At 45.4% G+C, this 19753-nt stretch overlaps 1 protein-coding gene across 2 annotated transcripts in view; it reads right to left on the bottom strand.

The window, feature by feature from the left end:
- Positions 1-19753, bottom strand: part of DLGAP4 (DLG associated protein 4) — a 309694-nt gene that overhangs the window by 165628 nt on the left and 124313 nt on the right. For both annotated transcript variants that reach the window (XM_073606515.1, XM_073606516.1), the window contains exon 2: positions 14084-14161. The gene's annotated coding sequence lies outside the window, so the exon portion shown is untranslated. The remainder of the gene's footprint in view (positions 1-14083; positions 14162-19753) is intronic.

Raw genomic sequence — 19753 nt, 5'->3', positions numbered from 1 at the left:
ATTATGTACATTTAGGAAAGAATCCAGGCCTTTCTTAAAGCAATCTACTGAGCTGGCCAGAACCACCTCTGGCGGGAGTCTATTCCACATTTTCACAGCTCTTACTGTAAAGAAACTTTTCTGTATTTGGAGATGAAATCTCTTTTCCTCTAGATGTAAAGAGTGCCCTCTTGTCCTCTGTGTTGACCATAAAGTGAATAACTCAACACCAAGTTTCCTATATGGACCCCTTGTATATTTATACATGGTGATCATATCCCCCCTTAATCTCCTCTTCTTAAGAGTGAATAAATTCAGTTCCTCTAATATTTCCTCATAGCTGAGCTCCTCCATGCCTCTTATCAGTTTGGTTGCCCTTCTCTGCACTTTCTCCAGTTCCCCGATATCCTTTTTGAGAACTGGTGCCCAAAACTGAACTGAATATTCCAGATGAGGTCTTACTAATGATTTGTACAGGGGCAAAATGATATCTCCCTCTCTGGAGTCCATACCTCTCTTAATACAAGAAAGGACTTTTCTCGCTTTGGAAACCGCAGCTTGGCATTGCATGTTATTATTGAGCTTATGATCTACCAAAACCCCCAGATCCTTCTCCACCATTGTTTCCCCTAGTTGTACTCCCCCTATCATGTATGGTACATGCATATTCTTAGCCCCCAAGTGCATAACTTTACATTTATCAATTTTAAACCTCATCTGCCACATAGTCGCCTAATTAGACAGTGCATTGAGGTCGGCTTGTAAATTGGAGACATCCTATAAGGACGTTATTCCACTGCATAGCTTATTGTCATCTGCAAAGACAGAAATGTTACTTTTAATCCCAGACCCAATATCATTTATAAAGATATTAAAAAGTAAGGGTCCCAGCACTGAACCTTGGGGTACACCACTGATAACCTTAGACAATTCAGAGTAAGAATCAGAGTAAGGGGTTGATTTACTAAAGGCAAATAGACTGTGCACATTGTAAAGTGTAGTTGCACTGCAAGTGTTATTGCTCCAGAGCTTAGTAAATGAGGTGAAGCTTCACTTTACAAAGAACACCCAATCACATGCAAGGAAAAAAAAAAGAATTTTTCAATGCACATGATTGGATGATGGAAGTCAGCAGAGCTTCTCCTCATTTACTAAGCTCTGGAGCAACTGCACTTTCAAAGGTGCACAGTCTATTTGCCTTTAGTAAATCAACCCCTATGTCTCTTCTGCATTAAAGTTTCTTACCTGCCTGTCCACCCTGTACACTGAGCTGCACACATGCAACTCACTGTATAGTTTCAGCAATGCCAAAATGGATAAACTCCCACACATGCACGGGAATGACATTATCCCAGCCCAATCAATGAAAATGACCAGTAATCAGTAGCCAGAATCAGCCCGGCCAAAGATGTCAGTGGCCGAGGGGAAGCTCTGGGACACTGCTGTAGTGAAGAAGAGAATAGTTCTGCTTTAAGAAAGGGGTTTTTGGGACTTTAAGTGAGGCACAAGATACGTAATATGAGAAATTATAAAATTGTTTAATTGACATATGAACAAAGCATACCTCATAAACATGCACCTCATTTAAAGTCCCAAAACCCCCTTTTGCTTATAGTTCTGCTTTAACCACATGCCGACCAACGCACGATAATATACGTAGGCACAATGGCACGGCTGGGCAAATGGGCGTACAGGTACGTCCCCTTTAAGATGTGGCATTGTGCTCCGTGACCGTGCCCGTGGGTCCCGCAGACTCAGTGTCCACCGGGTGTCCACGATCGTGTCACGGAGTGGAAGAGCGAGGAGATGCGTTGTTGTAAACGAGATGTAAACAAGGCATTTCCCTGTTCTGCCTAGTGACATGACAGAGATCACTGCTCCCTGTCATCGGGAGCAGTGATCGCTGTCATGTGAGTTGTAGCTCATCCCCCCACAGTTAGAATCACTCCCTAGGACACACTTAACCCCTTGATCGCCCCCTAGTGTTTAACCCCTTCCCTGCCAGTGTCATTTACACAGTAATCATCAGTAATAATCAGTAATGCATTTTTATAGCACTGATCGCTGTATAAATGACAATAGTCCCAAAATAGTGTCAAAAGTTTCCGGTGTGTCCGCCATAATGTCGCAGTCCCGATAAAAATCGCATTCCGCCGCCATTACTATTAAAAAAAAAAAAAAAGTAATAATAAAAATGCCATAAATCTATCCCCTATATTTTAGACGCTATAAATTTTGCGCAAACCAATCAATATACGCTTATTGCGATTTTGTTTACCAAAAATATGTAGAATACATATCAGCCTAAACTGAGGAAAAAAAAAATTTTATATATTTTTGAGGGATATTTATTATAGCAAAAAGTAAAAAATATTGCTTTCTTTTCCCAAAATGTATGCTCTTTTTTTGTTTATAGCGCAAAAAAAATAAACCGCAGAGGTGATCAAATACCACCAAAAGAAAGCTCTATTTGTGGGAAAAAATGGTCAGGAAGGGGGTAAATCCTTCCGGGGCTGAAGTGGTTAAGCAATGATAACATCTAATCTAGCAATCTCAACATTTAATGCAAAAATATGGACCATCAAGAATGTGAAACTGTGGTCACAAAAACTATGTCACACTACTAAACACTACTAACAGTACTATATAGCGTACTTTCGATGATTATGTGCTCATTAAAAATACACTATATTTTCTCACCAACAAAACCTATGTCCGGAGTTGTATCAATACAGTAAAAGATGTACAGAACAATCACTGCACTGTGCTATTGATCAGGAAGCACAGCATTTGTAAGTAGCAACTAGCAAACATATTTGCCCACTCCCATGTGAATAGATTATTAACTGTTTACAGAGCCAATATTGTTATCAAAAATGATTATTAAGTGATCTCATTCACATATCTATCCTTAAAAAAATAAAGCTGAACTCCAGGAAAATATAAAAGACACAAATTATCGCAGTTATTTTTTTTTGCAGCTGGTGTAAGTACCTGGATTTGATTTGATATCAGCCTCTTGCAATCCTCTATACAGCAGTACCCAGCCTAAGAGGGGAAGGGACAGACTCAAGAACCAACCAGGTGTGTTGCATGCAAATGTATTGACACGGAACATGCTGATAGGAGGAGAGCAGAGGGGTGCCCCTATCAGTCAGCTGCTTCTCCTGCGGTGCTGCGGGGGGGGGTTGGGGGTTAGAAATAACACTGTATTTCTTAAGACTGGCCATGCATTATACATATGCATGATTACATACAAATTGAAAGTGTTTAGGTTTGATTTATGGTTTTGGTAAATCTAAAGGAGAATTGTATAATGTATGGCCAGCCTAACTCAAGCCTGTAAGTCATACAAAGTGCCGTCTATGTTCACCCATGATGCTGCAAGCACAGGAACCAGTTTGCTTTGGATCAGCATTAGGATTTGGCATAGTGTGAAAGGGCCAGCGCCAGCACCATACCAACTAATGATGAAAGGCCGCCTCCAGTATTTAGTAGTACATGGAAGTCCACTTCCTCCAGACCTCTTTCCACCTCCTACCCTCAGCTGCACCTGTGGTAATGGGGTTCATCTGATGTGATGAGAGGCCTCTAATCTGAAGGGAGGACTCTGATGTAAAAGGGGAGCTTTCATGTGATGGGGTGACCTCTGATATGATGAGGGACCTCTGATGTGATGGAAGGACCACTAATGTGAAGTTCATTTCATCAAAGAGCCCCAGGCTTAGGTCTCCCATTGATAAGTAACATCTCTGTTTTTTTACATTTTAGACTGGTGTACCTTGAGATTTTACATATTTTTGATGGTTGCCGCTACTGAAAAAAAGGTTGAGTAACGATGCTAAAGGCAAGTGTTGTTGTCCACCTAGCTGTACTGTGTTTTGGGGCTATGCACAGCTCAGAAATGGATAGATGGACAGAAAGACAAATACTCTGCAAGGTAAAACAGCTTCCTCGTCGGTTCTACTACTGTTTATTTAGCTTTAGTTTGCCGAGAGTTCAGCATTAAAATTCAAAGATTCCGCAGATAATGTATTTTCAACTCTTTCATGAAATCTGTTAATACAGACCCATCTTTCCCCTGGTGTCCCTCTTCTGTCTCTGGGTGGGTTCTCTGGGTTGTCAGGTTCTCACACTCATATCCATGTATTGTCTCTTCTTATGTCACTGCCCTTGTGACTGTCCCTCCCTCTCACCCAACCCTGGCTTTGGATTAAAGATAAGAACATTGATAGAAATTACAGTTTCTCTCCTCTCACCCCCTCCACATGGTTTCTATACAGCATGTAACAATGGGCAGGAGGGGTAGGAGTGCTCCCAGTGCCAAGGATCATACACTCTCAATCCTAACGGCTTAATCAGAATATTAATCTTTCCAGTTTAACCTTTCTGACCGAGGTGTGCAATGCTCACTGCCTCTCCTCCAGAGCTGCTTCCTCTCTGCTATATATCTGGAAATCAACGCCAATGTCTCTGTAGCATGCACAGATATGTATCACTGTGCCCTTGTTTATAATGGACAGGGCTAGATATCATTCTTCCTCACTATAGGAATAAATAGACCTAACTGCCCTGATATCCTATTCGTAACTTTTTTTAGGTCAGGGCTCGGTAAATTCTTCCAAAACCTTCCATGCCCCAAGAGAATAACAAGATTAAAATGTACACAATGAAAGTATGGGAAAACACGTACTGAACTGCTGGAAGGCTCTGGATGGGGCTGGGTGTCATTGTTGGGAGGGATGGTGGTTGTCGAGTGGGTTGGGAGATTCTTCGGCAGACTTGGTGGCCCTGTGAGGATGAGGTTTCTGGAGCAGGCTGGGTATGCACTGTGGGACACTGTTGGAGGTGGGATGCATTATGTAGGGCTGAAGGCTCTGCAGCAAGCTGAGGGGGGGGGGGGGGGGGGGGGCACTGTAGGAGGCTGGGTGTCACTGTGGGAGTTTGAGGGGCACTGTGGAAGCTGAGGGCTCTCAGGGGACCTTGGGGCACCATGGACCATTTTGGGAGGCAATCTGGGAGCTGGGAGGCACTGTGAGAGGTTAAGGAATCTGCAAATGGCTGGAGGCCTCAGAGACAAGAGGTCTGGCAGTAAGCTATGTACACAAAGGGTAGCACCGCTCTAACTGTGAAAACCTCCAAATATGTGTGTTGGTTACTGGTACCTTCTCTCCAGGTGCCAGGTTCAGACGACCTCCCACTCGTCACAAACTCAGAATATGGATATATGGAAAGAACTCACACTCTGGAATCTATCCAAATTCTTTATTTGATAATCATCAATTACAGAGTAAATGCTAAGTAGGCTATGGCCCAGTGGTTGAGAACAGCTGTCTAACTGTCTCCCCCGCCCCCCCCCCCCCCCACCTGTGCAAGCAATGTAGGCATTTTCCAAAAAAGCCTGGTATGTGTTAGAATGGGCTGGGGGCTGGAGTCTGCTTGTGACTCCAGTTCTGGCAAGACCAACTGTAGGGACATTGTACCAATGTTGCCCAACCTTTCTTTTAGGGGGTCCTTTGTGGGGCAGCACTGAGACATAGATGCTCAAGTATTAAACCTCAACAAATATACTTAAGCTGACCATACATGGGACAAATGTCAGCTGGTTCCTGATGAAGCGACCAATATTTGATTTGTGAGTGGCCCTGTTGGCACCACTCCATTCAATATCCTTCTAACTAAAAATTGAAGGAGCGGGGCAAAAAATTGTTAGCCAAGCAGCAGTGGCATCCAATCAGATGCAGCCACTGTTTGGATAGTTTGACAGTTCTTAGGTAAGTATATCTCCTTTCCCCTCTCCCCTAGACAAAAATGAGCAGTTAACCCGTGCAGTGCAGACAAACTCCACTCCACGGGAAAACTTTTTTTTACCTGAAGATGTTCATTAAATCTGCAGCTTTCAAAAATAGTGCATGGTGATCTTGTTGTGAAGGTCTTTGTTCAGATGCTTCCTGCTATAGGATGAGAACTGTCTCTTAGTTGTGCCCCTGCATTGTCACCCTGTCACATGTGCCCATGATGGTGACTACAAGTGGCCATGCCGACGCACATCTTGTAGACATGGTCCAATGTTTTCACTATCTGGTAGTTGGTCCTGAGCACTGATGTGCAGCCAACGCTGGAACTAGTGTGTACACACAACTAGACTATGCCTGGGTGGAAGAAGAACAGGCATGCTGCTGTGTACAGGAAATGCCCGGCTGCAGTGGGTACAGTAAAGAGTAAGCTATTGGCAGTGGATGTAGGAATCACACACAGATGTGCCCGAGGACACATGGACTGCGTTATTGTGTCCATAATCATTAATTTTTGTGGAGAACATGTCAAATACAGGTCATCAAAATCCCATTGACTTTAACTTAGCAGTCAACATGGCAGTTCAAAGGCTGCTTTTGACCTGTTTTGTGATGTGTAACAGTATGACATATCATGCACTGTTAGGATACATTTGAACTGCAGACAAAGCAGGTTAAACAAAGCCTTTTCTATTCCAATGCTACATTTTCCATTCGAATAGCACAGCTTTTGAAGTAACATCCATCGATATGAGCCCTAAAACTGTTGCACCATTTCTTAAATGCATTGTCCTTTTTATTACACTCCCAGATAAAGCATTGATTATACATAGCCTTATACAAGATTATGCATCTATTGATTTAAACCCTACGATTCTGAGAAGCCAGCTTCACATAGAACTGCCTATTGGTTTGTATGAAGACCTCACATAGAGCACACCCGGCTTGTCTATAGTACAGCCCATTTTGGTCTGGAAGCAGTCCAACTGCTTGAAGAGTTATGATGTAGACAGGTGTAATAAATATGCACCTCTGTTCACTATATATTATAACTTTGGCTGACCAGAATTTGTGTTGTCATCTACTTGGCATATCGTCCCAAGTTAGAACCTCATGAGTCATTGGCTGCCTGCCCTGGAGGAGGATAGAGGGGGGTGTACATTAGCTCCTGGTTGTGTTTCGGTTTCATGACGTTGATCTGCTAGGATATGACATGATCCACCTTCCCGACTTGTGCAGAGTATGGTCTTAATAGAGGTAGGTAAGGAAAAGATGCTGCCTTGCTTGACTTGGGACCGGATATCATTACATATGTGCCAGGAAGGAGTACATCAGTACAAGCATTTACTTTACACTGTAAATTGTGAATGAGTTGAACTACTATAATTTATATCAGGGGTTTCCAAACCTCGGCCATGGGCCACATTCCACCCACTTGTATGTTTTCTCTGGCCCGCAGCGCTCTCAGATACTGCCGACACTGCAGACACAGCACAGCTGGTCTGCTTGCTTTTTTAAACCCCCGCTGTTCTCAAGTCCTGGCAAACAGCAAACAAAGCCACTCCTCGCACCCCCTCCCACTCTACCACGCTGTGCTGTGGATTGGTTGCTAGCATTGCTAGCGTCCTAGCAACCAATTACATCATCGGTGCAGCACCTCCCGGCTCCCACCTGCTGCGATCCTTCCACATTTAGCATGGGTGGCAGCAGCGTGGTGCAGGAGACCTGTACTGTGCCGTTATTGTAACAGCAATGTAAGAGGCAAATGGGGGCAATGTGCTGGACATAACTGTGCTATGAGGACACAGATATGGGGAGACTCTGATGGGGGACACAGATATGAGGAAGATGCTGATGTGGAAACAGATATGTGGAAAGGCTCTGATGGGGATACAGATGTGTGGAAAGGCTCTGATGGGGACTTAGATATTTGGAAAGCTCTGAAGGGGACACAGATGTTCAGAAAGGCTATGAAGGGGACACAGATTTGCAAGGAGACTCTGATGGGGAAACAGATGTGTAGAAGGCTCTGATGGAGACACAGATGTGCAGGAAGGCTTTGATGGGGACACAGCTGTGCAGGAAGGGTCTGATGGGGACACAGCTGTGCAGGAAGGCTCTGATGGGGACACAGATGTGTGGAAAGCTCTGATGGGGACACAGATGCGTGGAAGGCTCTGATGAGGACACAGATGCGTGGAAGGCTCTGATGGAGACACAGATGTGAGGGAAGGCTCTGTTGGGGAGATAGATGTGCGGAAATGCTCTGATAGGAGACAAAGATGTGTGGAAAGCCCGGAAGGGGACACAGCACAGATGTGAAAGGAGACTCTGATGGGGACACAGATGTGTGGAAGGCTCTGATGGGGATACATATGTGTGGAAGGCTCTGATGGGGACACAGATGTGTGGAAAGGCTCTAATGGGGACACAAATGTGCGGAAAGGCTCTGATGGGGACACAAATGTGCAGGAAGGCTCTGATGGGGACACAAATGTGCGGAAAGGCTCTGATGGGGACACGGATGTGTAGAAGGTTCTGATGAGGGCACAAATGTGTGGAAAGGCTCTGATGGAGACACAGATGTGTAGAAGGTTCTGATGGGGGCACAAATGTGTGGAAAGGCTCTGATGGGGGACATAGATGTGCGGAAAGGCTCTGGCGAGGATACAGGTGTGCAAGGCGACTCTGATGGGGACACAGATGTGAGGGAGACTCTGATGGGGACACAGACGTGGGGGAGACTTGGATGGGGACACAGATGTGGGGGAAACTTTGATGAGGACACAGATGTGGGGAGACTCTGATGGGGACACAGTTATGGGGGAAACACTGATGGAGACATAGATGTGTGGGGAGGCTCTGATGGGGACACAGATGTGTAAGGAGACTCTGATGGGGACACAGATGTGCAGGAAGGCTCTGATGGGGACATAGATGTGCTGAAATGCTCTGATGGAGACACAGATGTGTGGAAAGCTCTGAAGGGGAACAGCACAGATGTGAAAGGAGACTCTGATGGAGACACAGATGTGTGGAAAGGCTCTGATGGGGACACAGATGTGCAGAAAGGCTCTGGTGGGAATACCAGTGTGTAGAAAGCTCTGAAGGGGCACAGCACAGATGTGAAAGGAGACTCTGATGGGGACACAGATGTGTGGAAAGGCTCTGATGGGGACACAGATGTGCGGAAAGGCTCTGATGGGGATACAGGTGTGCGGAAAGGCTCTGACGGGGATACAGGTGTGCGGAAAGGCTCTGATGGGGACGCAGATGTGCAAGGAGACTATGATGGGCACACAGATGTGCGGAAATGCTCTGATGGGGGCAAAGATGTGTGGAAAGCCCTGAAGGGGACACAGCACAGATGTGCAAGGAGACTCTGATGGGGACACAGATGTGCAGGAAGGCTCTGATGGGGACACAGATGTGCAGGATGGCTCTGATGGGGACACAAATGTGCGGAAAGGCTCTGATGGGGACAGAGATGTGTAGAAGGTTCTGATGGGGGTAAAAGATGTGTGGAAAGCCCTGAAGGGGACACAGCACAGATGTGAAAGGATACTCTGATGGGGACACAGATGTGCAAGGAGACTTTGATGGGGACACAGATGTGCAAGGAGACTCTGATAGGGACACAGATGCGCAGGAAGGCTCTGATGGGGACACAGATGTGCAGGAAGGCTCTGATGGGGACATAGATGTGCTGAAATGCTCTGATGGGGACACAGATGTTTGGAAAGCTCTAAAAGGGGCACAAATGTGCGGAAAGGCTCTGAAGGGGACAAAGATGTGTGCAAAGCTCTTATGGGGACAAAAATGTGTGGAAAGGCTCTGATGGGGACACACATATGCGGAAAGGCTCTGACGGGGATACATGTGTGCAAGGCGACTCTGATGGGGACACAGATGTGCAAGGAGACTCTGATGGGGACACAGATGTGAGGGAAGGCTCTGATAGGGACATAGATGTGGGGGAGACTCTGATGGGGACACAGTTATGGGGGAGACGCTGGGGAGACTTTGATGGGGACACAGACGTGGGGGAGCCTCTGATGGGAACACAGATGTGGGGGAAACTTTGATGAGGACACTGATGTGGGGAGACTCTGATGGGGACACAGTTATGGGGGAAACGCTGATGGAGACACAATTGTGGGGGAGACTTTGATGGGGACACAGACGTGGGGGAGACTTTGATGGGGACACAGACGTGGGGGAGCCTCTGATGGCAACAAAGATGTGAGGGAAGGCTGTGATGGAGACATAGATGTGTGGGGAGGCTCTGATGAGGACACAGATGTGCAGGAAGGCTCTGATGGGGACACAGATGTGCAGGAAGGCTCTGATGGGGACACAGATGTGCTGAAATGCTCTGATGGGGACACAGATATGTGGAAAGCTCTGAAGGGGCACAGCACAGATGTGAAAGGAGACTCTAAAGGGGACAAAGATGTGAGGAAGGCTCTGATGTGGACACAGATGTGCAGAAAGGCTCTGATGGGGACACAGATGTGCGGAAAGGCTCTGATGTGGACACAGATGTGCGGAAAGGCTCTGATGGGGACACAAATGTGCAAGGAGACTCTGATGGGGACACAGGTGTGCAAGGAGACTCTGATGGGGACACAGATGTGAGGGAAGGCTCTGACGGGGACATAGATGTGCGGAAATTCTCTGATGGGGAACAAAGATGTGTGGAAAGCCCTGAAGGGGACACAGCACAGATGTGAAAGGAGACTCTTATGGGGACACAGATGTGTGAAAGGCTCTGACTGGGACACAAATGTGCAGAAAGGCTCTGATGTGGACACAGATGTGCGAAAAAGGCTCTGATGGGGAAACAGATGTGCAAGGAGACTCTGATGGGGACACAGGTGTGCAAGGAGACTCTGATGGGGATACAGATGTGCAGAAAGGCTCTGATGGGGACACAGATGTGCAGAAGGCTCTGATGGGGACATAGATCTGCTAAAATGCTCTGATGGGGACACAGACGTGTGGAAAGCTCTGAAGGGGACACAGCACAGATGTAAAAGGAGACTCTGATGGGGACACAGATGTGTGGAAGGCTCTGATGGGAACACAAATGGGCGGAAAGGCTCTGATGGGGACGCAGATGTGCGGAAAGGCTCTGACGGGGATACAGGTGTGCAAGGAGACTCTGATGGGGACACAGATGTGAGGGAAGGCTCTGATGGGGACACAGATGTGGAGGAGACTCTGATGGCAACACAGATTTGGGGGAAACTTTTATGGGGACACAGATGTGGGGAGGCTCTTATGAGGACATAGATGTGCAACAAGGCTCCCATGGAAACATAGATGTGTGGGGAGGCACATTCGGTCATTTATAAATAACTGATTTTTTCAGCCCGCGAATATGTGTAAAATTTGTGACTGAAAAGTTTGGAGACCCCTAGTTTATATGCACCACGTGGATGAAGGATGACAAATATTGTATTCTCTCATTGCACATTCACATTGCTGCAACAAAAAGTTCAGGAATAACACTGATATAAAGAACACACTGACAAACTTTCAATCAGCAATTCTTGATAGATATCCATGATTGATAGTTCTTCACTGATTACCTTAAGTAAGAACTTCACTCTGCTCAACCCCCCCCCCCCCCCCCAAAAAAAAAAACCCTAACACTGATCTCTGTCTCTAAATAAAAAAAACACCTACTAAATTGATAGAAAACTAGGTCTAATGTTGGAAATGTGCCCCATTTAAATATGTACTGTACATTAAAAAAAACAATAGAAGTCACACAAAGTGCGTCCAGCAGCGATCAACACCGGTTATTGTTGGCTGTGTGAACAGTCACGAATAGTTGTGGCTGCTGAAAACCTGTCACTGAAGTTCACGGGCTTGGCAGCCACAGCTAGCCGCTCACGGCTGTCATACACAGCAACAAGAATTAGTAGATTCCTGCCTCTGGCATTTACACTCATTTACAGCAGATGCAGTCAGGTGTGTTTTTAAATGCAGCAAAAAGGCATATGCAAGAAAAATGCATTCAAATTACCCTAGTTTACACCATTGCAGTGTTTTCATGTGCATTTAAAAAGAGTACAGCATGCAGCATTTTTCTGCACCAGTACACACTGTGAACGCATGTAAAAGAGCATGAGCGCAAGCAAATGCAAATGCGCATGAACTCATGGGGGGAAAAAAACTGCTGAAATAAATGAAAACATGATTCCAAAAAATGCACTGAAAACACACTGAAAACACATACAAACATGTAAATCTAGAAACGCACAGTGAATGCAGAGATTGTAAACGAGCCCTAAAATTGGATCAGACAGAATCTGGAGCAGCTGTGCATAGTAACCAATCAACGTCTAGTTTCAGCTTGTTCAGAAAATGAAAGCTGGAAACTGATTGGTTGCCATGCACACCCCCCCCCCACCACCACCACTGTATGTGCACAGTTGTCCCTCTACTTGTCACTAATGTGCCCCATTATCCACTTTCTTTTCATAACAGTTTGGGATGTGACATGTTAATACTGGAATACATTCACAAGGCAGCTGGCAATGTTTAAATTTGGACTGTGTTCTAGTTGAATGTGTCAAGGGATATAACCTTGTTCCAAATACCAAGACGTACACTTCCTACCCTTCCTTCTGCATTTACCCGTTTTCCATGTCCACCACAAAAATCTTCACTTCAATATTTAAATCCTCCAAAAGAAAAGCTCCAATTAAAAAACAAAAAAAAAATCTTCAATACAGCCATAACAACTGCCCAAAAAAATATTTTATTTGTCTAATTTATCATTGTCTTGTCCCCTTTGTTGTGTACTATAGTTGTTGTGCATAAGAGAGAGACAGAAGGGCAGGGTGGTTGTACTGGAGGTAATCAATGGATTGACTTCAGTACAACCAGCCTGTCAGGGTTTTTCTGCCCGATTATTGCTGGAGGCTATAGCCGTCAGCAGTGATCATTGTATTCTACTGGTGGGGAAGGCTCCCCGCACTCCCCGCTGGTAGAACACAATATCGCTGTAGGAGGGGCTCAGCAATTTTCTGTCCTTCAGCTCGTATATGGCCTGCTAAGGGCTGAAGGGAAGAAAATTACTTCATTTCCAATTCCCTTCCGCAGCATACCGTATTTATCGGCGTATAACACGCACTTTCTGCCCCTGAAAATAGGGGGAAAATCACAGGTGCTTGTTACACGCCGACAGCGTACCTTGGAGGGGGGCAAGTGCCGCCAGAATTCACCGAGCCGTCATCTCCTCTCCACTCGGCTCGCACGTCACACACACAGTCCCGCCTCCACCACCGGCATTGGACCAGTGTTCTGTCTATCACAGGAGCTGGTCCAATGCCGATGGCGGAGGCGGAACTGTGTATGTGAGTGTCGACTGAGAGCCGAGTAAACAGAAGATGACGGCTTGGCGATTTCCTATGAGAGATGGTGAGCTGCATTGATGGGGAGATGGGCGCAGATCAGGCTGCAGATGGGCACAGATCAGGTTACAGATGGGCGCAGATTAGGCTTCATTGGGGCTGCAGATGGGCACTAATCAGGCTGAATTGATGCTCACTGACCATTATTTTGCTTCAATGTGGTTTATTTAAAAAAAAAAAATTTTTTCCCTGAAACTTCCCTCTTAAATCGGGGTGCGTGTTATACGCTGATAAATATGGGAATTGTGCTCTGACGGCGGGGAGTGTGGTGAGCATTTCCCACCGGCAGAACACAATGATCACTACTGGCAACAGTGATTCTGTGAAAAAGAAAACAGACAGGCTGGTTGTACTGAAGTCAACTGAAGGACTGCGCATAGACAGAACGAAATTTGGCTGGTTCCTGCTGAACCAGCCAAATTTTGATTAGGCTATGGCCGGTTTAAGGCTGGCCGTAGATTATGCAATTTTCCTTTCTTCAATCAAGCAAGAACCTTTCTTAAATGCAGAGAGCCCGTACTCTCAATAAAGTAGATCAAAACCTGTGAAATTGTGAGCCAGTAAGAAAATATTTGTGAACGGCATCTTACAGGGTGCTGTAGGGCTCAGAGTCGCTCTCCCTGTGATGTAGCTCCGCCCATAAAACCCATCACTTACAGTTATTTTCTGCACTGCCGCTGTATCATGCCAAAAATTGCCAAGCATCTCAGAGAGCTTCAGCCCCTTTAAAAACACACAAATAGCATCAGTTTTTTAAGGTCCCTGCCAATCTACATTGACCTGCATGTTAAGGGGGTTTCTTATTAAATAGCTGAAAATGGAATCCCCCTTTAACAGCTCATGCAGTCATTATTTCCGCCATTCTTCTCCTTAACGACGTACCTGTGTTCCATGGATTTTTCCATCTTCATTTTGTCACCTGTTCTCCTCCCTCCGCAAACCCTCTGCCTATTTTTTAGCCTGGAAGACAGAAAAAAAAAAAAAAAAGTAAGAACGTTGAGTATGAGACGGGAGGTAGGAAACATGAAAGAGAAGATTGAGCAAGAGAAAGATTCTGATGCTGCCAGGACACAGAACAGGATCCAGAGCGGAGAGCTGGAGAAAGGAAATAAGCCGGGTGCAATCAAACAGCGACAAGGCTTGAAGGACCCTAAGCCAAAGATGAAAATGACTGTATTTCTAGAGAAGAGGAAATGTGTGCAGATGGGGGATGTAAAGCAGCAGCAAAAGAATAAAAATCAGAACACCGAACAGACAATTACAGCCAACATAAAGGCCCAGAGACATGTTTAAGGGGCCATTGCTTATATTTTAGTTATAGATTGATGGGCTGAATAAATCACTAGCTTAAAACTGAACTCCAGCACAGTTGTGCAGGCTCCTCTCCTGTACTGAAACTGCTTACTCTGATTTCACTGCATACTGTGAGCTTCTCACAGCATGCATTAGAAGCAGCATCAAGTCAGAAAAGATCCTGCCTCATTTCCTGGCTGGAGGATGTCCAGCATCATCCAGTCCAGGGGTGTCCAAACTACATTTGGCCAGCAACAAGATTTCATCCAGCCCCCAGCTAGGGTCAGTGGCATACCCTCAATATGCACTGATTGGGAATAAAAGCGATTCTAAAGGCAAATTTTTCTTTTAATTAAAAGAAAAAAGGTGTAAGGGTGCTTTCACACTGCCCTGCTGTGCCTCAAGCAGGACTTTTGGTGTGCTTTCAGAAAATGGAACAAAATTGCAGGACATAATAGAAGTCTATGAGAAAACGCAGCTAGCCTACACGAAAATTGAAGGTACACTGCACAGAGGATCAGTGTGAAGCCACCCTTATACTTACCTGCTCTGTGCAACGGTATTGCAAAGAGTGGTCTCTTACCTCCTCTTCTGGAGTCCCCCTCAAGGGCTGTCTACTACTCCTCTTCTCATAGTGCCCCCTCAGCAAGCCATGTGCTCAGGGGGCAGCTGTGCAGGAGCACTCCTGAGCCAAGCTGTATGCATTCATAGACACACATGTAGCACCCTGATGTTTAGGCAGGGCTGCTATTAAATTTAGTTGCCAGGCGACAGTTGCCTTGGCCAATTGTTAGGACATCAATTGATTTGCCCCTAATTCTGGAATTGCTGCACTTCTCTCTTCTCTCAGTAGGTGGCTGGGTATCTGGTGACATTGGATAAGACAAAGGCATAGCAAGGACAGAATATGAATTAATGGGGTATCTCAGCCAATGGGCAGGGATTTTCTTGCGTCCATTGGACTGCTGGGAGAGGCTATTTATTTGGGTGGAGTCAGGTGATCAGGGTTCTGTGCCACCTGGACGGCTGTCTGGGTGGACGTGTGTTGTATTGCCCCGGGCTGCTAGGCCAGAAACCTAAGGCCTATCCTGGGGACATCTGTCTGCTAGGCTATCAGAGAGCTTATCCATAAGTAGCGCAGGGTTGTAGTCCAACCTAAAGTAACGGTTCCGCTGACCAGGGAACCAGTCGTGGTCGGAGGTAGAGGGGAAGCTGTCGCCACTAAGGGACCATCCACCTTGCTACCGGAGACCACAGTAAGCTGAGGCCAGTACCAGAGCAGTCTTCTCTGTCTTTTTTGGTTCATACACACACATCCATTTATACATATATTTTTTATTCACCCATCTAAGTTATTTGTTGTCGTTTAAATGTTACATTCATAAGAGTCTTTTCTATTGGGTAACACACTGATTTAACAGCAGATGCCGAGACCTTATATAATTGGCTTTCAGCTGATATTCATTACATGTGTAATTATATGGTCATGTGGCATCACTTACAAAGATATATAAGATAGTCATTCCCATTATCTGTCAGCTATGAGTAAGCACTCAAACTAGAGTGCGAAACGCATCAGCTGTGTCTGTACCATCTGCCTGATTGTCCTGTATTTTTGATGATCCAATTTTTACAATAAAGAAGAATTTTCAACTTTATCCGGTGTGCGGCATCCAGATTCTCTTGTTCCAAACCAGCCGGGGATGGTGAAGAAGTGGGAAAGCTTCAGCAAGTGCCAAGTCAGGGACCCAGTGGGACAGCAGAGCTGACGCTTGTGGAGCATTACTGAGTGCCAAGCCAGGGACCTAACGTGTCAGTGGGGGTGAAGCTTGAGGAGTATCTGTGAGTGCCAAGCCAGGGACTTAGCAGGGAAGCGGGGGGTGACGCTTGAGGAAGATACTGAGTGCTAAAGTGGAAGAGCTCAGGGCATCCAGTGGCTAGTGGATCTGAAGTCTACTGAAAGACTGGGAGCTCGTTGAGTGAAGACCCACCGAGAGAGAGTGTGGGGTAAGCTGAGAACTGTTCGTGTTGAAAATAGTTGAATACAATTGTCGTTAGTAACAGCTACTAGATTGTTGCCATAGGAGACAGCGATCCTACCTATACAGAAGTGGTGTCTGGCTGGAGGCCTTCACCTGTATAGCTGTCTACCTATAGAAGTCTCGGAGTCTGACAATTGGCATTGCATCTACCTAAGGGTATCCTGGCCCTAACCCTCTCACCCACAGTTCTGCTTAAGAGACAATAAATCTGTTTTTGCATTTTAAAAGTGTCTTTTCGCCCACCCTTTTATCTTGCATTACACCCACCATGCCTTGCAACCCACACTACACGGAAGGATGTCGCTGTCCCTGACTCTGGAGGTCACCATTGGGCCTCGAGGGGCCCGGGACCTTGCTACACACATACATAGCATGGCTCGGCCAGGCTTCCTACTCCCTACTCACTGGATTTGACTGAGAGTTCCAAGAGCCAATGGTTTCCACTGTTCTCAGTGTCTCCTGTGAGACCAAGAAGAAGGAGCAGCAGGAGACAGCGCTGGATTGGTGGAAATGTCAGGTAAGTATTTAGAGAAGGGGGAGCAGTTAGTGGGGTGTTTTTACCTTAATACAGGGAATGCATTGAGGTAAGACAAAACCAATTAGGGTTTTAAAACCACTTTAAGGTCAGCAGAGGCTGCCTATGGTCTCCGTTTTTGATGTAAAGGGAGACTTTGATGGGGACCCTGAAGTCAGGGGGGCTCTGATGGGAACCCTGATGTAAAGGGGGATTTCTGATGGGAATCCTCATGTAAGGGGGGGGGCTCTCATAGGGACCTTAATGTAAGAGGGAACTCTGATAGGGGCCCTGAAATAAGGGGGGCTCTGCTGATGGGGAATATGATGCAAGAGGGACTCTGATAGAGACCCTGATGTAAGGGGACTCTCATAGAGGTCCTGATGTAAGGGGGAATCTGATTGGGATTTTATTTTGGCCTGTGAGGGTTTGTTAAAATATATGATGTGGCCCTCTTACTGAAAAGTTTGGAGACCCCTGATCTAGTCCTTCACTCCCCAGCGTCACTGTACCTGGCTTGCCCCTTTCATTGGTTGGATCTGAGTTCTTTCAATAATGGAGGCTCAGCATCATATGTGGACATTATCTAGGGTAGTCTGTAGGGAGGAACCAAGCAAGGCAAAGTATCAGCAGATACTTCAGTATACTTCAGTTTTAAAATATCGTTCAGGATTCAGGAACACAGATGTCCTGTTGGAGTTCCTAGCTTTGTTTCTTACCACCATGGAGTCTCCCTCATGCTGTTTCATCAAGGCTTGTGTTCCCAGCAGCATTTCCCTTAAAGTGGTTGTAAAGCTTTGTTTTTTTTCTTCAAAAAAATAACAAACACGCCTATACTTACCTGCTCTGTGCATAAATGACGCCTTAGATCAGTGGTCATCCACCCTGTCCTCAGGGCCCACTAACAGGCCAGGTTTTATGTATTACCTTGGGGAGATGCAGACTAGAATACTGCAATCACTGAGCAGCAAATGATATCACCTGTGATGTATTGCAGTTATCTTGCAAACCTGGCCTGTTAGTGGGTCCTGAGGACAGGGTTGATGACCACTGCCCAGATTATTAAATATTTAAGGCTGTTTTATGTTTATGAATTTAAAAAAAAGTAGGTTAATGAATTCATATATTAGCATTTTAAATAGTTCCAGTTATATAATATGGAGTCAGGTTTATAGGTTATTTAGTTAATCGATGTATACTGATTAATTGATAGCTTGATATGATCATTTATTTTATCTGTTAATTTGTTAATTAGGATTATTAGCTTCTTTTTTTATCTAGACCTGTTCATCTATAAAATAAAAAAACCTTTCTTACTCTTTTTAAAACTAAAAAAAAAAAATGTCCAGACAAACTTTTTTAGTAGACTGACACATACAAAAACTCCAATAATTGGTCTGGCTATCAGGGGTTTTGCCTGTGTCCTTAAAGACACCTTGTCACAAGTCCATTTCAACAAAAATCTTCAAATGACATTATAAGCACCTTTACCACATTTTTATGCATGTTATTTACCAGCAAAATCCTCCCGTGTATACACATCCAAAAGCTCGGCGCCCCGAGCCCACCCAGTTGTGTGACAATAGCGAATAAATATTCGCTATTGTCACACTGATTCTCCTTCCAGCCAATCAGGAAGTGGGTCTTGAGACCTGTGGGTGCATTGTTTGCTGCCCCCCCCCCCCCCAACAAAAAAAAAACCACCAGCTGCCACTGGTATCTGATTTACGGTATTTGTAGCTGCTGACATTTAAAAAAAAACATGAAACTGAAGCTCCTCTTTAACCACATGCCGACCCACGCACGACGATGTACGTCGGCACAATGGCACGGCTGGGCAAATGGGCGCACAGGTACATCCCCTTTAAATTGCGTCATTGTGGGCGCGCGCATGTGGCCGCCGCGTGCTCCATGACCGTGCAAGCCGGTGTCCCGCGCGCGTGTCACAGAGCAGCAGCAGAACGGGGAGATGCCTTTGTAAACAAGACATTTACCTGTTCTGCCTAGTGACATGACAGAGATTTACTGATCGCTGTCATGTCCTAGGTAGCCCATCCCCCCCTACAGTTAGAATCACTCCCTAGGACACACTTAAACCCTTGATCGCCCCCTAGTGTTTAACCCATTCCCTGCCAGTGTCATTTACACAGTAATCAATGCATTTTTATAGCACTGATCGCTGTATAAATGGCAATGGTCCCAAAATAGTGTCAAAGGTGTCCGATTTGTCCGCGATAATGTCGCAGTCACGATAAAAATTGCAGATAACTTTTGCGCAAACCAATCAATATACGCTTATTGCGATTTTTTTTTACCAAAAGTATGTAGAAGAATACATATCGGCCTAAACTGAGAAAGAAATTTGTTTTTTTATATATATTTTTGGGGGATATTTATTATAGTATTAAGTAAAAAATAATGCTTTTTTTCAAAATTGTCGCTCTTTTTTTGTTTATAGCGCAAAAAATAAAAACTGCAGAGATGATCAAATACCACCAAAAGAAAGCTCTATTTGTGGGGGAAAAAAGGACATCAATTTTGTTTGGGTGCAACGTCGCACGACCGTGCAATCGTCAGTTAAAGCGACGCAGTGCCGAATTGCAAAAAATGCTCTGGTCAGGAAGGGGGTAAAATCTTCCGGGGCTGAAGTGGTTAAAGCAGAAATCCAAGCAAACCGCTAAATACACAGTTAAAATACAAACA

Source organism: Aquarana catesbeiana, linkage group LG12 (assembly GCF_042186555.1).
Source record: "Aquarana catesbeiana isolate 2022-GZ linkage group LG12, ASM4218655v1, whole genome shotgun sequence".
Classification (NCBI taxonomy): Eukaryota; Metazoa; Chordata; class Amphibia; order Anura; family Ranidae; genus Aquarana; species Aquarana catesbeiana.
Note: the sequence above shows the minus strand (reverse complement) of the source record. Positions and strands in the feature narration are given on the sequence as shown.